The following is a 19,602-nucleotide window of genomic DNA, read 5'->3' on the forward strand; positions in this document are numbered from 1 at the left end:
AGCCTTATTTTGGAGCCTCATTTTCTGAGACCCCCCCCCATCCGCCCCTCCATTATTCTATGTGTGCAGAAGGTGGCATGCAAGGAAGAGGAGGGAGAAGGAGGGGGCCAACATCTGGACATGGCCCACCCACCCTAGTGGAGGGAAGGGAGGAGAGGGAGGGGGAGGGTTGGCATGCAAGGGAAGGGGAGTGAAGGAGGGGAGGGAGGGAGGGGTGGCATGCAAGGGAGAGGAGGGAGGGGGATCCCAGGCTTTCCTTTTGGGCCTGGTTTTCCTTAGATCAGTGGAGGAGAAGGAAGTTTGCAATCGCAAACAAGGGCAATTGCGCTGCCACTGCCAGCCACCCCTCCCATCCCAAGGACACGCAACACCCACTTTCAGAGTGTGTCTGCAGCCACAGTGTAGTTTGCTGGTCTGGTTGCTTTTTGTTATCTGGATTAGTGTGCTTGTTGATTGCAGCGTACAGCGGATGTCTCACGGTAAAATGGAAAGCTTGAGGATTCAAACACTTCCAATTTTTATTCCCTCCCCCAATAAGTTTAGCAAAATATTGATAGTCTAACTCCGCCAGGAGGAAAAAATCTTTCCCTCCCCCTTTTCTACAAAGCTGCCTCTGTGTGTGCATGCTTGTGTGCGTGTCCTGGTTGAATGGCCTATGGAAGTTAATTTTACTCCTAAGATCAGTGTAATTTTCTTTAAAAAATTTAAAACTGGGGGGGAGGGGAGTGCCTAAAATTGATGTTTCTATCAGGAAGGCTCCTGTAACTCCCAAAAATGAAGGTTGTATGGGAATGAAGAAGAGGGGGGAAAGGTGGCTGCTTGAATAAATGGAATGGTGGCTCAGTAACATTGCATTTCAAAACCTGAGCATAGGGGAAGCCACCTAAAATGGAGGAAAGGGAAAACGCAAGAAAGGGAGAACGCAAGCATGAGTGCAGCTACACCCAGCCATGGAGATTCTCACGTTCGATCACTGCAGCATCATAGCATCACTAGGCGCATGCAAGAATAACAATAACAACAACAACAGCAGTAATAAAACCAGTCACCAGTGACATCCCACTGTGACTAGTAACACCCCATATCCAGGCCGACAAAAGCTGACTTTTTATCAGATAAGCAAAATAAATAAAGTGCAGTACAGGAAACAAAAACTGTAGAGTTGTGTTTTTTTTTAAAAAAAGCAAAACCACACTACAGAGCAAAGAGTGCAAACTGACTGCCTTTCAACTGTGCCGTGCGTAAAAGGCCATTGACTTCCAGCAGCAGGAAGTGGCTATAAAGCTCCTGGAAAACCTGGGGAAATTTTTTTTAATAGAAATTTTATTGAGTTTGTTAAAAACAAAAACAAAACAAAGATAAGACTAACAACGTATCATAGATATCTAACATTGATATCTTATGTCCGTTAACATACATTTCGTTGGCATATACATCAGTCTTAAATCTAATTTATAAAATACAACATTGATGTTTCTACCATTGTTTCCGGCCTTAAGAACTCCTTAAGGTCTCTATTAGAATCTATTAGGATCTATCTATTTCTGAGGTAAACTCTTCTACCTCAATAATTGGCTCCGTGTATATAGTACTCCAGTTCCAGGTCTACTCCATTTTCTATATTTGTTAGTCTGCCATGTACATTTTTGCTGGAAAATAATAATACTTCTAATACTGAACTTATCTCTATATTACATTTTCTGAATAACTTCCTTTTTCCTGACATTTCATCTTATATATCAATTACTTATCTATTACTAAACATCATTACCATCTAACAAATCATAATATTCAATAAACCATTTAATAAATCATTATTGAATAAATCATTATCTTCTTCTTGACCTTAAGTTCAGATCTCCTTTTTTATTTTCCTCCAGCTGTCTATCTTCTTCCATGTCTGTTTTCCTTAAAATCAAAATGTAAGTTTTTGAGAAGAGAAATTCAATGAATGAAGAGAACAGATTATAAATAAATATATATAGTTTGTTGCATATTGTTTTCTCTATTATAATGTTTTATCTAGATATTCGATTTATGGTTTCCAGGTTTTTTTAAATTTATCGGGTTCGTCTTTTATCATACAAGTTAATTTATTTGCTTCCATTACTTGGCATATTCTTCTTTTCCATTCTTCTATTTTGTGGCTGTAGGTTCTCTCCAATATTTAGCAATTTCTATTCTTGCCGTTGTAATTAAGTACAAAAATAAATTATTATTTTTCCTGATATTTTTATTATTGTCATTATATAGACCGAGAAGAAAAATCTCAGCTCTCCTTTGGATTTTGAATTTTAAGATTTCTTCAATGTTTTTAATTATTTCTTCCCAATATTTCTTTACTACACTACACTCCCACCACATGTGTTTAAACGTCCCAGGCCTTATTTTGCACTTCCAGCATTTATCATTATTCATGCTTTTCATTTTATATAACTTTATTGGGGTATAATACCATCGGTGGCACATTTTAAATTTTTTTTTATTTTAGGTCCATTGCCAAAGTAAATTTTAAATTATTCCGCCATAGCTTCTCCCATTCATCCATTAATATATTCCTCCAGATGTCTTGAGCCCATTTGATCATATTCTCGCTGACATTTTCTGGCTCTGTCCTGGGGAAATTTTGTGTGGTCCTCAGTCCCTCTTTGTTGTTATTCTTCCACTGATCACAGAGTCCTTGTGGTCTTTGCTCCTGATCTGCTAGCATCTGTGTCCTGGACTGTTACCTGGGCTCCTGCTCATGACATAGGGCAAAACTATGCAATATGTACGAGGCAGCTACAGGAAATTTACTGTAGACTGTGGAATGAGAGTCCAGACTGTGGTACTAGGAAGCGATTCAGGGCACAAGCAGCCCCTCAATGGGAAAATAACACCTGTCTGGAGCTTCTCTGCCTTGGGACAGTGGATATGGAAGGGAGGCTGGGCTTTCTGTTCCCCTAGTTCCACGGTCCCCTTCTGACTCTGGTTCTATAATGTTTGCATGACTAAATTCTCCACAGCTGCCAGGTGACTGCAGAGGAAAGTGAGTGGAGTTGAGGGATCTGACTCATGGCCAAACTTATTGTGTTGTGAAGTCCCTAGTATAATGTCAGAGTCTGATCTCCTGGCATTTGGCAGACTAGCCTTTGACCTGGTCCTGTTTAGAGATGTGAAGGTCTGGGGAGAAAAAACTTGGGATATTTCAGACTGATGGGAAAATTTTGAGGAGGACTGAAATCTTTTGACTTTTTGGGGGATATGGGAAATGTTTTTTAAGGCAAAGATTTAATTATTCAAAAGACATAACTTTTCCATTTGTATTGATTTAAGCATTGGGAAATTTGGTGGAGTGATTAAAAAACTCCTCTGGAATACTGATTTCCTTTTCAAGAAGAGTGAAAAGCTTTTAAAGGCAAGGTTTTATTCACTGAAAATGTAGAGCATGAAACCAATCTTCGGACCCGCCTCCATTTTTTCATCGGAAAAATCGGGGCATTTTGGTGACTTCTGGGGAAAGTTCCCATTTGGCCATTTATGCATATACTACTTTTGCTGCAGCTGTTTGGTTTGCAGTGGGTTTTTTCCCATGGTTTTTGTTTGCACAGGGATTCTCCTCTTGCGTAGTGTTTCTAGTTGATCTGATTTACCATGCTGTTTGTCGGCTGGTTTTTCGTTGTTTCTGAGCAGCCAGCAATTGGGGAGGTTGTCTGCTGCTTTGTGGGTGGGGGTGGGGGTGGGGGCGTGGATGGAGCTCTCTTTGGTCTAGCATTACTTCACTGGACCATGTCAATTTCATGTAAATTTCAGTGTTAATTTTTGTTCTAAAAAGAAAGCCTTTTCGATTGTTCTAAAATATCGACTCCGAGAAACTGCTGTTGTGTGAATGGGGGAAGGCAGAGAAAGATGAGAAAACCTGAAGCAACTTGAACATACGGTGATCTCCTTTGTTTTCCCGAAAAGGGAGAGAAAAAGTCACACTTCAGCAGCTTTCAGAAACCATGGGGAATCTCTGTTCTGAGAGCTTGGTGAGTTCCAAAGCGGGGAAAATATGAGGATCAAACAGGAATGTATGCTCAATGTGAAGGAGACCACAGGTGAATGCAAAGCCTTTGTCTCCTTTGGAATGAGTGGCATGTGCTAAAGCGAGTAAGGAGCAGTGCTTTGATGCTTTCTGGTGCTTATATCAGGTGCATCTGTGAAAACAAAGGCACTGAATTCTTTTAAACACCACTCTGAGCTCCTCGGGGGAGGGCAGTATACAAATTCAATAAATAAATAAATATGCCAATTATAAGACCTGAGCAAGGTTTCTAACAAGAGTATGTTACCAGAGCAGGTCACCCAGCAGGCTTCTTGTGGAGGAGTGGGGAAACAAACTCAGTTCTCCAGATTAGAGACCACCACTCTTAACCACTGCCCCATGCTGGTTTAGGGAGAAGAGGGGGCTCAGTGGAAGTATGATGTCATAAAGTCCAGCCTCCCAAGCAGCCATTGTAGTCTGGAGAGCAGTTGCTGTTCTGTGGGATCTCCAGGCCCCACCTGGAGATTGGTAACCCTACATTCAGCTGCTTTTGAGTACTGCTCTAGTGGAGTGGCTTTTTATGGGACATGGGAAGCAGGGTCAAGAAATTAGTCCCACGTTTACTTTATTTCAAATTTATACCCTGCTTTTCCCCCACCAAAACCAGACTCAGGGAAATGAGAAACAGTGTCACAGATCGAGCAGAGGAGGGGGCGGGGCATGATCGGATTATTTTGCGCCCCCACAGGGAGCACCCGGGACATTTGTCCCCGGATGTCCCGGTGGGATCTTCGCCACTGACTCTGACTTTGATATGCGTATCCTTACGTAGCTCCCTAATGAGGAAAAGCAAGCATTTGTCTATATTTGTGTTTGCCAGTTTCCACCAAAGTCTCTCCCTACTGACTGTGTCAAACTGCAAAGCCAAATCAACAAACACAGTATATAAAACTTTAGTTGGGCCTCTCATGGCTGACTAAGCTAGTTGGTATAGCACTAGGCTGATTTTCAGTTTCCCATTCTTCTAATTTCAGGAGGAGGTATTGCCCATATAATTTGGAAAGGAATTTGGAGGCAGTATTTTATCCCCCCTTTTATGAATTGGGACAATTATGCTAGTTTTTCATCCACTGGGGAAACAGGCCATGCCATTAATCTGCATGAAAAGTTTGGCAAGAATTGGCACCCACCATGTTGGACATGTTTTTAAAAGGTCTGTAGGAATTAGGTCTTCTCCAGGAGCTTTCCCCATATTAATAGAGATGATCAAATTCTCTACTTCTTTCTCCCTTACTGGGGGCCACCCTGGGGGAAAGAGCGTATCATCAAGAGCAGCATTTATTGTTAGGTCTGAGAGTGGCAAGAGGACCAAAGGGGAATGAAAGATTTTAGAAAAGAGTGTAAACCAAGAATCGCTGGGTATCTGTGCGTTTATTGTTAAGCAATGAGAACCGATTCCCGTTGAGACCAATCCCTGGAAATTGACTTCCTTTTTTTAGGAGCATTCCCAGCAATTTTGTCATTTCAGGCATGGCTGCTCGTGATCTTCCATTTTGTTGTATTTTATGGCCTCTGAATCTGATCCTCTGGTGATCTTTATAGGTGGTTCAGCCCATTTTTTAGGAGCATTCCCAACTATTTTGTCATTTCAGTACTTGGCTGCTTAAGATCTTCCATCGTATCATGTCCAGTTGCTTCTGAATCTGATCCTCTGGTGATCTTTATAGGTGGTTCAGCCACCTATAAGGAGATTGCTAAGAGTTCTGCAACCGGGTGTGTCTGCTGTGTGCTCGCTGCGGTGGGGAGGGAGAAACTCTGATGAAGAGGACACAGTTTCACAGTGTCATACTGTACTTCACTGGCTCCCCAGGAGCAAATGCTATGGACTTTCTGGGTGAAGCGATCATTCCCTCTGCTTACTACACAAATGAGATCGTCTCAGTATTGTTCTAGCTGGCCTGGAACTAGAAACAAGTAACGAAATGGGGTAAAGTGAAAGAATGAAGTAAAGAAAGGAGAAAATGTAAAGGAGCAAGGGAAATAGCAGGTGGACAGTTTGAAGAGGACAAGGTTGTCAGCTAAGCAAACAGTCTCAGGCTGCTTAGTGGGACATGAGCAGGGAGCACACAATCAATGTTGTCATACTGTACTTCACTGGCCCCCCAGGAGCAAATGCTATGGACTTTCTGAGTGAAGCGATCATTCCCTCGGCTTACTACACAAATGAGATCATCTCTAATTTCTCTAATCCACGATGTTTCAATTCAGTATTGTTCTAGCTGGCCTGGAACTAGAAACAAGTAACGAAATGGGGTAAAGCGAAAGAATGCAGTAAAGAAAGAAGAAAATGTGAAGGAGCAAGGGAAGAAGCAGGTGGACAGTTTGAAGAGTACAAGGTTGTCAGCTAAGCAAACAGTCTCAGGCTGCTTAGTGGGACATGAGCAGGGAGCACACAATCAATGTTGTCATACTGTACTTCACTGGCCCCCCAGGAGCAAATGCTATGGACTTTCTGAGTGAAGCGATCATTCCCTCGGCTTACTACACAAATGAGATCATCTCTAATTTCTCTAATCCACGATGTTTCAATTCAGTATTGTTCTAGCTGGCCTGAACTAGAAACAAGTAACGAAATGGGGTAAAGCGAAAGAATGCAGTAAAGAAAGAAGAAAATGTGAAGGAGCAAGGGAAATAGCAGGTGGACAGTTTGAAGAGGACAAGGTTGTCAGCTAAGCAAACAGTCTCAGGCTGCTTAGTGGGACATGAGCAGGGAGCACACAATCAATGTTGTCATACTGTACTTCACTGGCCTCCCAGGAGCAAATGCTATGAACTTTCTGAGTGAAGCGATCATTCCCTCTGCTTACTACACAAATGAGATCATCTCTAATTTCTCTAATCCACGATGTTTCAATTCAGTATTGTTCTAGCTGGCCTACATTTGCTGATTCACCTGATGTAATCAGATTATATTAAAGGCATACACAAACAAACCTGCAATGGTGGGGGGTGCCCAGTAATTGTGCCCGGTAGCTGTTCCGCCGCTATGTCCAAGTTTATGTAATGGACTTTTATGTACTCTGGTGAATTAATCTGAAAAGGCATGGTCATTTTTGATTATTATTGGATTAATTATTGGATTAATAAACAATTAATTCAGTGCCAGAGGTTATTTGAAGTCTTACCTGTGGGTCTGCGGATATAATAGGCATTTTGAAGAAGGAGGAATGGAGGAAGGAAAGAGGAATGGAAGAAGGAGGAATAGAAGTAGGCAGGGAAGGGAAGTAGCAGTTGATAGTTAGAGGGGGACAAGGTTGTCAGGTAAGCAAACAGTTTCAGGCTGCTTAGTGGGCCATGAGCAGTTATTATTGGATTAATTATTGGATTAATAAACAATTAATTCAGTGCCAGAGGTTATTTGAAGGCTTTTCTGCAAGTGCAAGTTGACTAATCTCGAGACCATAAGGGTTGACAGAAGGTTATTTATATTCATGATCTTCCCATCTATTTTTTTCAAAGGCATTTTGACAGTGCAAGAAGGAAACAAGGAAGAAGGAGGAATGGAACTAGAAACAATTAAAGAAATTGGGTAAAGTTTACCCAAAGTTTACCCAAATATAATCTGAGGTAATCAGATTATATTAAAGGCATACACAGAGCAGACCGCCACTCTTTCGTGCTTCCGAATTGAATTGGCAGGAAGACCTCAACCTTGCAGAGAAGACCTCTTGAATAGTTCAATTTTGCATAGTTTGTAATAGTCAAGGAGAGCTTTCCTGGCCTCCTCGGGCAAACAGTTCCACAAGACGGAAATGACAATGGAGAATGCATGTGTCCAGGCAGCTTGTGATTTGTCCTGTTTGCTGGTGGGCTTCTGCAGACACCCCTGATGACATGAGCAAAGTTGTGGTGGTGGAGCATAGGAAGTGAGGTGGTCCCACAAATAAAAGGGGGGGGGGTGAAGACCATAAAGGGCTTTGCATGTGAGTAGCCAATACCTTCAACTGAGCTCAGCAACAACTGGGCAGCCAATAAAGTGTCTGTAGAATGGGAGTAACTTGCATGCTCCATCCAGCTCTTGCTAAGAGTCACGCCGTGGCATTCTGGACCAGTCGGAGTTTCCACGCTGATTTTGAGGGGAAACGAAAGTTCAATGCATTAGTATTGTGACATTAGACATTGCTGTGACGTGGATCTGGATGGCCAGGTCAGGCCTATCAAGGTACGGGGCCATCTTACAGGCTAGGCTGAGTTGGCAGAAAGTCTCTTTTGCAGCTGCATTGACTTTCTCCTCCAGTAAAAAAGCTGGATCGAGTATGACCCCAAAGCTTTCAGCGGAGTCAGCAAGGGTCAGCTGAACTCCATCACAAGTGGGGACCACAAAGTCCTTCAAGGTCTCTGCCTTACCAACGGAAACCTCCCCCCCCCCCCAATAAACCAACTTTTCTCTTCTGGTATGTTTTTGGTGAAAGGTATAGCCAGAACTCACAAGAACTTGCTGCTAATTTGCCTTTATAGCCTGAGATCAGTATGTGAATGAATGATCAGACATTTTGGTGACCATGCATAGAATCCCTCTCCTGCTGAATAAAGTAATTACAGGCCCTATTTCCACGGTGAGAGAGAACTGTGGCTCAGTGGTAGAGCACCTGCTTTGAATAAAAAAAAAGTGGGACCCCTGTTATCTCTTGCCTTGAAAACCCTACAGGGTCACCCTATAGTTGGCAGAGATGTGATGGCCACCAGCGCATGATGTGAAAGAGATCTGTGGACGGAAAGCTGTGGCTAGTCAAAAGAGGTGACATTGATGCTGGTCATTTATGCACATGCTATCTTTCAATCCTTGCTGTTGGTGGTAGACCACTTTCTACTGCCTTTTGTTCAACACACTCCATCTTACACTAGTGATTCCTCTGATTTCATTACTTTGGTAGAAGGATTCACTTTACCTTTCAATGTGTGCCTCACGCCCCATGAGGATGCACGTTATAACATGAAATTGAAAATCATTTGTTTATGACTCAAGTATTGAGGTTTTTGTACGCCAAGGTGGTAGCGTCTGTTACAGTGTCTTCTCTACACCTACCCCTTTAAATGAATCTTCTTTGAGGCGTCTTGACGTCTTGGGTGGGACAGGCACTCTTTTGGAGGGCAATTTTAGGTCTGCCTCATCTGCCAGGGATCTTCTGAGCATGTCAGGCATTGATGAGTGACTACTTTTTGGAGGCAAATTGTCCTCTTCCTTCCCAGGCACCTCGTCATGTGTAACAGTCAGTGCTGTGTCCTAAAAAGGCATGGTTATCTTGGATTATAATTGGATCAATAAACAATTAATTCAGTACTACTTTGTAGGTGTAACGGCACTTGCAAGAATGTGTACCGGACAGTGCCACGCTTTTAGATTTGGGTGAAATGTTTGAGCCTTGTACATGTGCAAAACTTGCAGCATGTGGAAAAGATTTTAAAATTCTTTTTTAAAAGAATTTTATTTCCAAGAGTCTTAAGATTTACATTCAATAAACAAATTAACAATAGACAATTTTGTGAAATCATTGATTAACATGTCCATAGTTATTACTCTTTAAGATATAGTGTGGTGGAAGTGATATCCAACTTAGATTCATCTATGGACATTAACAGAAAATTGAGAGAAGCAAGATTAATATTTGAATTGAATACTACAACTCCAGGAGGACTGAATTCTAATATTGACTTTTCATCATTTGTTTATGACTCAAGTATTGAGGTTTTTGTACAGTGTCTTACAGTGAACAGTTCTGTTACAGTGTCTTCTATTCACCAACCCCGTTAAGTTGGTCTTTCCGCTGCGTAGGTCTGGAGGGGATGCTGGGCACCATGCTTACAGAGTGTGGATTATCTCCATGCTCGTCAAATTGGAGCTTTGTTTTCGAGATGACTGCTGATTGGTGGAACGCCTAGCACTGAGTTTTGACACTATTTCAGTGCTTGTCAAATTAGGCATTGTTATTCCGTATCCCGTATTCCGTAGTCTGTATTTCGAAGTCTGTATTTCGTAGTCCGTAATCCCAATCAGTCCGAAGCAGTCAAAAGCAGTCAAAAGTAGTACAAAAGCAAAGAACAGGTGGAAGGGTTTTTATCAAGAGAATCAAGAAAGATTAAAGAAAGCAAAGAAATTCGGTCACTGAAATAAAGAAAGAAAGAAACAAGAAAATTAGAAGAATAAAGTCAAGAAACAAGGTGACAGGATGAAGGGGACAAGGTTGTCAGGCAAATAAAAAGCCTCACGGCTGCTTTGGGACATGAGCAGTGAGCACACATTCAATGTTGCGTGAAGATGGTGTCGATCCTTCCCCGGCAAATAAACACACCAAACCAGAGTTTGGAAATGGATTGGGCCGCAGCCCAATTTATTAACTGGTAAACAACATTAAACATTTAAGAAGCTGGGCAGACAAACGGGTCGCAACCTCATGCTGTCCCCAATCTCCATTGGGGCATTGCGCAGGAAGCTGGGAGCCCCAGGGGTGATACCCCCTGCTTCAACCCTTCCTGCTGGGGGTAGCGGGCACCGGCTAAGCCTACCGGCTTGCCTACCGGCCCGCCCCACCCCCACCTGCTGGGGTGTCGGGCACCAGCTAAGCCTACCAGCTTGCTTACCGGCCCGCCCCACCCCCCCGGCCCTTTTCTAAGGGCACAACCATGGAGAAGACCGGCCGCCCAGCTCGGCTTCTCCCCCCAGATGTTGCAATTCCTGTTGCCAACCCGCCGGGCTGCGACAAAGTACAGTCATGCAATAACATAACAGGCCAACTAGTAACCATTGAAATTAGGGAGGGTGGGTGGGTCACGCCGCTCTTGAGCCTCAGCAAGCAAGAAGGCCGAGGCTCGGGGTGTGGCGCTTTTATACGTTTGCTCCTCTCGCCTTTCCAGCTTGGGCCAATCATTGCAGCTCCCTGCAATTTGGCACCTTCTGAGCTGCAAGCTCTCCTTCTTTGCCTTCTTGGCTGCTCACCCCTGCCGCAATGGCTGCCACAGGTGATTCGATGGCTGCTATTTGTCATAATGTACTTCATTGGCACCCCAGGAGCAAATGCTATAAACTTTCTGAGTGAAGCAATCATTTCCCCTGCTTACTACACAAGCTGTGGCTAGTCAAAATAGGTTACACTGATACTGGTCATTTGTGCATTTTTGGCCTGCCCTGAAGTGAGTGTACATTCCCTTCAGGTCAGATTCTTGGTTGCACACGTATTTCCCCTCCCCCCAAACTCACTGCGCTGCAGATCAGTGAAGCCCCATAATTTCCAAAATATCTAAACGTCAGAATGTTTTCAGCTTGCTTCTGGTTTGCGCGCATCTCCCACCTTTCCCTGTCCACCTGACAGAAGTTCCTACCAATCTTCAGACCAGAAGAGTGGCCCAAAGGATTAATTTTTTTAAAAAAATGGCCAAAAACAAACAAGAAAAGGTGGCAGACAACATAGGAAGCGGCAGGAAGCAGCTGGCTCAGCTGGGGACAACTCAAAGCAGGAGAATCCCTAGAAAACTATGGGGACCCGGTTCTCTTCAGAAGGATTGTTCAGGGATTGAATTTCCCTATGGCTGTAGTAGTTACAGTTTACTGACCTGCTTCAAATCACAAAATAAATGCTGTGCTGAAAGGAATGAACAAAACAGACATGCTGAAAGGACCACACTAAACAGAATTACATCAGTGAAGTCAGTGGGCCAGGGGCGTAACAAGGCAAACTGTAGCCCTGGGCAAAACCTGAGTTGGATGCCCCGGGCGGCCACTCCACCACGACCAATTTTTTTGCACCAGAACATTGGTGCCTGCAGGGGGTGCATTTTTAGACATATCACCACCAGAATTTCAGCATGTCATTAGGAGACTGTTCTTATGCTACCCCCCAGGTTTGGTGAGGTTTGGTTCAAGGAGTCAAAAGTTATGGACTCCCAAACGGGGGTGCCCCCTCCCCCATTGTTTCCAATGGGAGCTAATAGGAGACGGGGGCTACACCTTTGAGGGTCCATAACTTTGGCCCCCCTGTACCAAACTGCACCAAACCTGGGGGGTATCATCAGGGCAGTCTCCTGCAAGCGGGGGGAGGGGCACATTTCTGAAGTCACAGTCTCAAAACTTTCATGGTCTCATCCCTAATGATACCCCCCAGGTTTGGTGCAGTTTGGTTCAGGAGGGCAAAAGTTATGGACCCTCAAAACTGTAGCCCCCGTCTCCTATTAACTCCCATTGGAAACAATGGGGGATGGGGGCACTCCCTTTGGGAGTCCATAACTTTGGACTCCCTGAACCAAACCTCACCAAACTTGCGGGGTAGCATAAGGACAGTCTCCTGATGATACGTCGAAATTTTGGTGCCACTAGCCTAAAAACTGCTCCCCCTGCAGGCCAAAAACTGAAAACCACTTAAAAATACCCAAAAACAAACCCTGCATTTTGATGCCCCCCACAAGGTGGTGCCCTGGGCAGCTGCCCACCTTGCCCAATGGGCATTACGCCCCTGCAGTGGGCTTAGAAGGGTGTAACTCTGTTCAGAATAGCCCTGTGAAAGGTCAAAAATCAACCCACTGAGGAAAGCTGCTGCTTGCCAACTTCAGAAACCTTTCTATATACACGCGAACACATAGCTTTGGAGGAAATGTCTGAAGGTTCCTAAGATGACGTGCGTAAAGCTTCTAACATCCTTCTGTAGGAATTCAGTGGGAAGCTCCCAGGAGCCAAGATACTTCTGCTGAGGAATGGGGCTGTCAGGATGGGAAAAGTCTTCCAACATCCAAGCTTGGCGTAACAATCTAATAAAATCCAGAGTATTGACTCTTCCACCCCAACAAAACGTAGTTTTGTGTATTGTGTTTAATGCTTTGTGTATTATTTGTAATTGCAAACTTCAGTCACTTGGCTAATCGTGATACTGTTATAAACATCATGCTAAAAAGAATGGGCTCTTCTGGAAAGATGAAAGAACAGTAAGAAATGAGCCTTTTGGAATAGGGCGGGATAAAAACATGACAAATAAATGTAAAATAAATAAATAAATAAATCATAGCTAACAATTCCCTGTTATTAACTGCCAATCAGAATATTGTCGAAGGCTTTCACAGCTGGAATCACTGGGGTGTCGTATGGTTTCCAGGCTGTTTGGTCATGTTCTAGTAGCATTTTCTCCTGACTATTTCCTGCATCTGTGGCTGGCATCTTCAGAGGATCCACGGATGCAGGCGAAACGTCGGGAGAAAATGCTACTAGAACATGGCCATACAGCCTGGAAACCACACAGCACCCTAGCAGAATATTGCTTTCAAACTTTCCGTAAGTCCAAACGTCACTTTGGTGGGTATAAATGCGATGCAGAATAGACTCCGAGGCCATCCATATAATAGGAACCTAGGAACAGTAGCAGCAAGGTTACTAAAATCTAATAACAAATTGGTTAGAACTGAGAAACATTTGGAAGCAGATATTTTGCAAGCAGACTATGAAAGCTTACTTCAACTTTTAATACTTCCCTGCAGTGGATTTCACACCAATGTTTAATGTTTACAGATTTCCTTCCTTTTACTATCTTGCAAGGTAGGTTAGGATAAAAGGGAGCAACAAGTTACCCAATGGGTTCCATTTCTCTGTTCTGTTATTTGGGGTGGTGGTGGGGGGGGGAACAATCTTTGAAGCATTGAGTATACCAGGAGCAAATGCAGCATGAGGCTATGAAGCACTGATTCAACACAGAACTAAACAAAGGGTGAGGTGGGGGGTGGGGAATCACAGAATGGGAGGCAGGAATCATTTCAAGGGGGTGGGTGCAAAGAAAAAGGAGAGATTGAAAACGCTTGATAAATATTTTAGGCGATTTCTAGGGCCTCAGTTTGCTAAAGAGCCTCAGAACTGCTAAAGGGCCTCAGTTTGCTAAAGAGCCTCAGAACTGACCAGCGAGTTCCTGCTATCCTGTCGCCTTCAATAGGAACAAGAGCCACAACTGTCACTTCTAACATGGCAATTTAGTTCGGCCAAACCAGAGTAAACATATCTGTGCTCTCACTTACTTTTCCTCCTTCCGCATGATACTCCTTTTCCTCAGCACCCAGCAGTCTGGCTAATCCAAAGTCGGTGATCTTGACATGTTGGAGCGTCTTAACAAGGGGCCTTTCCCCACTCTCCTTGTTCCCCTCTATGCCGCGCGCTGCTCTCAGCGCGCAGCATCCCAGGCGCGCGCCCGGCCGTCCCCACAACCCCGCGCTCTGTGCGGGGCCATCAAAAGGCGCCGTTGAGAAGAGCGCCTGGGATGCTGCGCGCTGAGGGGCACGACAGCAGCAGCTTCAGGGCGGCTGCGCTGTCGCCGCCCCTCTCAGTAGGGAGTGCCGAGGGACCCCGTGCTACTCTCCTCGAGTAGCACAGGGCTTAAGGGAAGTGGGGAAAGGCCCAAGGACATTCTGGACAGTGGTGGGATTCAGCAGGTTCGCACCACTTCGGCAGCACCGGTTGTTAAAATGGTGCTTGTAAACAACCAGTTGTTAAATATTGGAGTCCCACCACTGCATCTCTAGTCCCTGGTGTCCCTCACTCAACAGAAGTGCCACAATTGCTAGGAGGCTGGTTCTGGGGTCTCAGTGGTGAGGCAGAAAAACTCTATGTCAGCTCAGAAGACCTCAGTACTCTGGCTTGGTAATGGAAGCAAGACAAAATAAAGAGACCACTAAGTGTGTGTAGTGGTGGGAGGGGAGAAACATGGTAGAGATGTACACATTTATGCATGAGGTGGAGAGAGTTGACAAAGAACACTTTTTATCCCTTTTCCAAAATACTGGAACTCAAGGGCATCCAATGCAACTGATGGGCAGCAGACAAAGGACAGACAAAAGGAAATACTTCTTTACAAAGTGAGTGATGAAAATGTAAAATTTGATGGCCACACACATAAATAACTTTAAAAGGGGATTGGATTAGGCTTACCAAATCCATCTTGGGAAATTCTGATGATTTGAGGATTGAGTCTGGGGAGGGCAGGGATTTCAGTGGGGTACACGGCCACAGAGTCCACCCTCCAAAAACCCCATTTTCTCCAGAGAAACTGACCACTGTAGTCTGAAGATGAGCTGTAATCCTGGGAAATACCTGGGTCCCACCTGGAGGCTGGCATCTCTAGACTGGATCGATGCAAGGATGATAGGCCTATTTGTGGCTACTAGCCATGTGACTAAAGGGAACCTCCAAGTTCAGAAAACGGAGCCTTTATGCATGCACTGCTTACCATGGGGCCTTTGGCTTTACAGTGGGTTTTCCCCAAGATTTTTTTTTGTTTATTTACACCCAGGACTCTCCTGCTGCAAAGCGTTCCTAGCTGAGCCTATCTGTTCATTTTTCCTGCTTCCTCGTTCATTACATGCATTGAAGGTCCCAGGTCCACTCAGCATCTTTCAAAGGAGGGGGGCATCTTTTGCTCCTTGGGGGACTCTATGCGAAGGGGGAGGGGCTTCTGTAAAAGGGGAAACGTTAAACAAGGGGAACTTTTGTGATCCCAGTATGGCAAGTGGCACCTTTCAAAATTCCCTCTTCTCAAAGTTATACAGAGCCCTGTCTTCCTGTCTGCTTCTACACTGCTGCCCGCCTACCCACCTGGGCAGACTGACCCAGGCCACGTGCTAAAAAATAAAGTAATCATGTGATGTGACCCCCCCCCCTTCCCCACGAATCACCTCTTCTGCATACAAGATGAAACTGACTAAACTGAACACAAACAACTTTTGGAAGGAAGGCGTGCAAACAAAAGTAGTGGGAAATGATCAGATGGACTACTCCTAAAATGCGGTGTAAATGCAGCAGGTGGAAAAGGCCTGTATTCGCATTCAAATAGAAACCGCAGGTTACATGGATATTCCCTCCATCTGTATGATTGTATCAGCCATAGACATTTACCTTTAATTTCACATTCTTTTGTTGCCCTCCTTCTGCAAGTGACTACAAATGGTTAATCCTTTCATGACTCAGGCCCCTTCCACACATGCAGAATAATCCACTTTCAATGCACTTAAAAGCTGGATTGTACTGTGCAGAATAGCAAAATCCACTTGCAAACAATTGTGAAAGTGGATTGAATGTGCATTATTCTGCGTGTGGGGAAGGAGCCTCTGTTTGTTCAATATATTATAAAACAAGTTAATTTTGACACTGAACAGTTAGGAGATGGTAAACTATGGGCAGTTATTTTTTTAAAGTTGGAGACACTTTCTGGGTACAGAAGGGTGAGTCTTCCTATGAATGCATCACAAGAGATTGGCCTTCCCTTACATGATATTATTCAAAGTCTGATATTCCATTACTTTCCCTTTGATCCATTTGGTCCCAGGAAATTAATATTTAACATTTTTTTGAAAGAGGAGGATGTTTCAGAGCCTGTTGGGTCAAGGTCAATCCAATTTGCTTAACAGAAACGGGCTGCTTCCATAACTCCAAAATAAGCAACATCTACCTGCTTTTTACTTGCATGTTCGTTTAGTTTTCCTCAAGCTAAAATTATTCTCACGGAAGAAACATCTGATAACATCATTGATTAAAGAGCAAAATCCCTTTAGATCCACTACTAATCTGTTAGACAAGCACCTGGGCCTTGTTAAAAAATTATATCATGGGAAGAAAGGTTGTTGGGTTTTTTTTTTAATTGTAGATCAATAGAAAAAATGTAATTAGGGCTTGCTTTAAGCCCAGTGATCTAAGTCAGCTGCCCTCTGTTCTTTTTTGAAATAATGAGGATTTTCAGTACTGTGTGCATACATATTCCTGTCTACAGAATACATTGACATGACTGGACCCACACTTTGTTTTTCAACTTGGTTCAAGAAAACCCTTCATGCGCTGTCTGTAATGCTGTCCATGGTGAATGCCGCATGCACATTGAAAACCGCTAGGATTCTGGAGGTGAAAATAAATTGGGGAGAATGGTATGCCATACTGGTAAGAAGGTGGGTGGCTTGGAACCCTCTGCATTCTGCTCAGAGCCCTCCTGCAGTACCTGTATCAAAATTTACACACCAAACCTAAGCACATCTGTTCAGAATTCTACTCAAGAGTATTCCATGGGATTTCCTTCCAGGAAAGTATTACTGGAATGGCATGATGGACTGTTAAGTTCCTTTCACCTCTGCGGGTTTCCTTCAATTACACCAATATATCAAGGGAGGAAAAACCAAACTACTTTACAATGGTTATAAGTATATATACTATATATAAGTATATATAGTATATAACATATACTAAGTGTGTATTTTAATATTGACAAAGGGCATATGTTTAACATCTACGGTGCAAATCAGAGAGGTCCAAGTATTACCCATCCAAATTGTAAATCCACAAATTGGATAACAAACAAGAATCTGTAACTTTAGGAATCTATGAACCTTTTACTATGCTTCTGTGAACCTGACTTTGAAACTGCACTTTGATTCTGTTTCTTCAGGTCCCATTTGGCCCCTTCCGCACATGCAGAATAATGCACTTTCAGTCCACTTTCAATGCTGGATTTTACTGTGTGGAATAGCAAAATCCACTTGCAAACAATTGTGAAAGTGGATTGAAAGTGCATTATTCTGCAGGTGTAGAAGGAGCCAAATTTGTTATCCATCTTGTGGACTTAGAATTTGGATGTATAACACTTGGACCTCTATGATTTGCACTGTAGGCATTTCTATGGATGCTCTTTGTCAGTATTAAAATACACACGTGTTAGTATACACATGTTACGTTATTACTTACAGTCATTATGCAGTGGTTTGTGTTTTTCTCCCTTGACATATTAGTTCCTTGCTACACTATACTTCTGCCCCCCCCCTCAACTAGATCAGGGGCGTAATGAGGCAGCGCTGGGCAAACTGTAGCCCTGGGCAAAACCTGAGTTGGATGCCCCAGCCACTCCACCATGACCAATTTTTTTTTTGCACCAGGACATTTGTGCCTGCAGGGGGTGCATTTTTAGATATACCAGCACCAGAATTTCAGCATATCATCAGGGGACTGTCCTTATGCTACTCCCCATGTTTGGTGAGGTTTGGTTCAAGGAGTCCAAAGTTATGGACTCCCAAAGGGGGTGCCCCGTCCCCCATTGTTTCCAATGGGAGCTAATAGGAGATGGGGGCTACAGTTTTGAGGGTCCATAACTTTGGCCCCCCTGCACCAAACTGCACCAAACCTGGGGGATACCATTAGAACTGAAGATCTCCCTGATGAGACCACTGAAAGTTTTGGAGACTGTGCCTTTCCAGAAATGCCTGCCTGTTCCCCTCTCGTGTTCTCGGGCAACCCCCATGGACGCCAATACAGAAAATCATCAGTACCAGAACAAAGAATCTTGGGCAAACTTCTGGGATGTTCCTCCAGGGGGGCCATTTTTTTTGCTGATATATTGGCTACCAAAATTTCAGGGTATCATCTGGAAACTGTCCTTATGGTACCCCCGTAGTTTGGTGCAGTTTGGTTTAGGGGTCCAAAGTTATGTACCCTCAAAGGGGGTGCCCCATCCCCACATTCTTTTGCTAAGGAGATGGGGGCTACTCTCTTTTCTAAGGGTCCATAACTTTGGACCCCCTGAACCAAACTGCACCAGCAACCTTGGGGGGGTGCCATCAGTCTCTAGATATTGTGATGCCCTGAAATTTTGGTGCTGATACGCCCAAGAATGCCTCCTCCCCTGCAAGAACATCCTGAAATTTGCCCAAGAATCTTTGTTCTGCATTGAGTTTTCTGCATTGCTGTCAATGGGGGTTGCAGGCTGGGGCACATTCTGAGAGAAGGCACAGTCTCAAAACTTTTACTTGGGTCTCATGGGGAGATTGCACGCTATTGATACCTGGTTTGGTGCAGTTTGGTTCAGGGGGGCCAAAGTTATGGACCCTCAAAACTGTAGCCCCTATCTCCTATTAGCTCCCATTGGAAACAATGGGGGATAGGGGCACCCCCTTTGGGAGTCCATAACTTTTGACTCCCTGAACCAAACCTCACCAAACGTGGGGGGTATCATAAGGACAGTCTCCTGATGATACGCTGAAATTGTGGTGCCGCTAGCCTAAAAACAGCGCCTCCTGCAGGCCAAAAGTGGAAAACCACTAAAAATACCCAAAAACGAACCCAGCATTTTGATGCCCCCCACAAGGTGATGCCCTGGACAGCTGCCCACCTTGCCCAATGGGCATTATGCCAGTGAACTAGATATAGGAGTGGGGGCTTATTCCTTTCCTTTATTTCAAATAGCCTCTATTTCTTGTGGATAAATTTGGCCTTATAAACATAGGTTGCCCACTCCAGGTTGCAAAACTACTGAACATTTGTGGGTGAAGTCTGGGGAGAGCAAAAGTTGGGGAAGGGGAGGAAGCGCCATTGAGCCCACCCTCCAAAGCAGACCTTTTCTCCAGGGGAACAGATCTCTGGAGCCTGGAGATTAATTGTAATTCCCAGAGATCTCCAGACCACAACTGGAGGTTGGCAATTCCTCTACATGCTCCAATCACAACAGACAGGGACCCAGACTTATTTCCTCAGTCATGGGTCCCTTCCACACAACCAAAATAAAATGTTTTAAGGCAGGAAATAAAATGTTTCTTCTGAAGAA

General features: G+C 44.0%; 1 long non-coding RNA gene across 1 annotated transcript; it reads right to left on the reverse strand.

The window, feature by feature from the left end:
- Window positions 1–1,481: 1,481 nt before the first annotated feature.
- Window positions 1,482–8,126, reverse strand: LOC125441290. Its single transcript, XR_007245813.1, has 3 exons — window positions 8,005–8,126; window positions 7,001–7,099; window positions 1,482–1,908 (listed from the first exon to the last, which is right to left on the reverse strand). It is a non-coding gene; the product is annotated as an uncharacterized LOC125441290 (long non-coding RNA).
- Between the last annotated feature and the right edge of the window lie 11,476 nt (window positions 8,127–19,602).

Source organism: Sphaerodactylus townsendi, linkage group LG11 (genome assembly GCF_021028975.2).
Source record: "Sphaerodactylus townsendi isolate TG3544 linkage group LG11, MPM_Stown_v2.3, whole genome shotgun sequence".
NCBI lineage: Eukaryota > Metazoa > Chordata > Lepidosauria > Squamata > Sphaerodactylidae > Sphaerodactylus > Sphaerodactylus townsendi.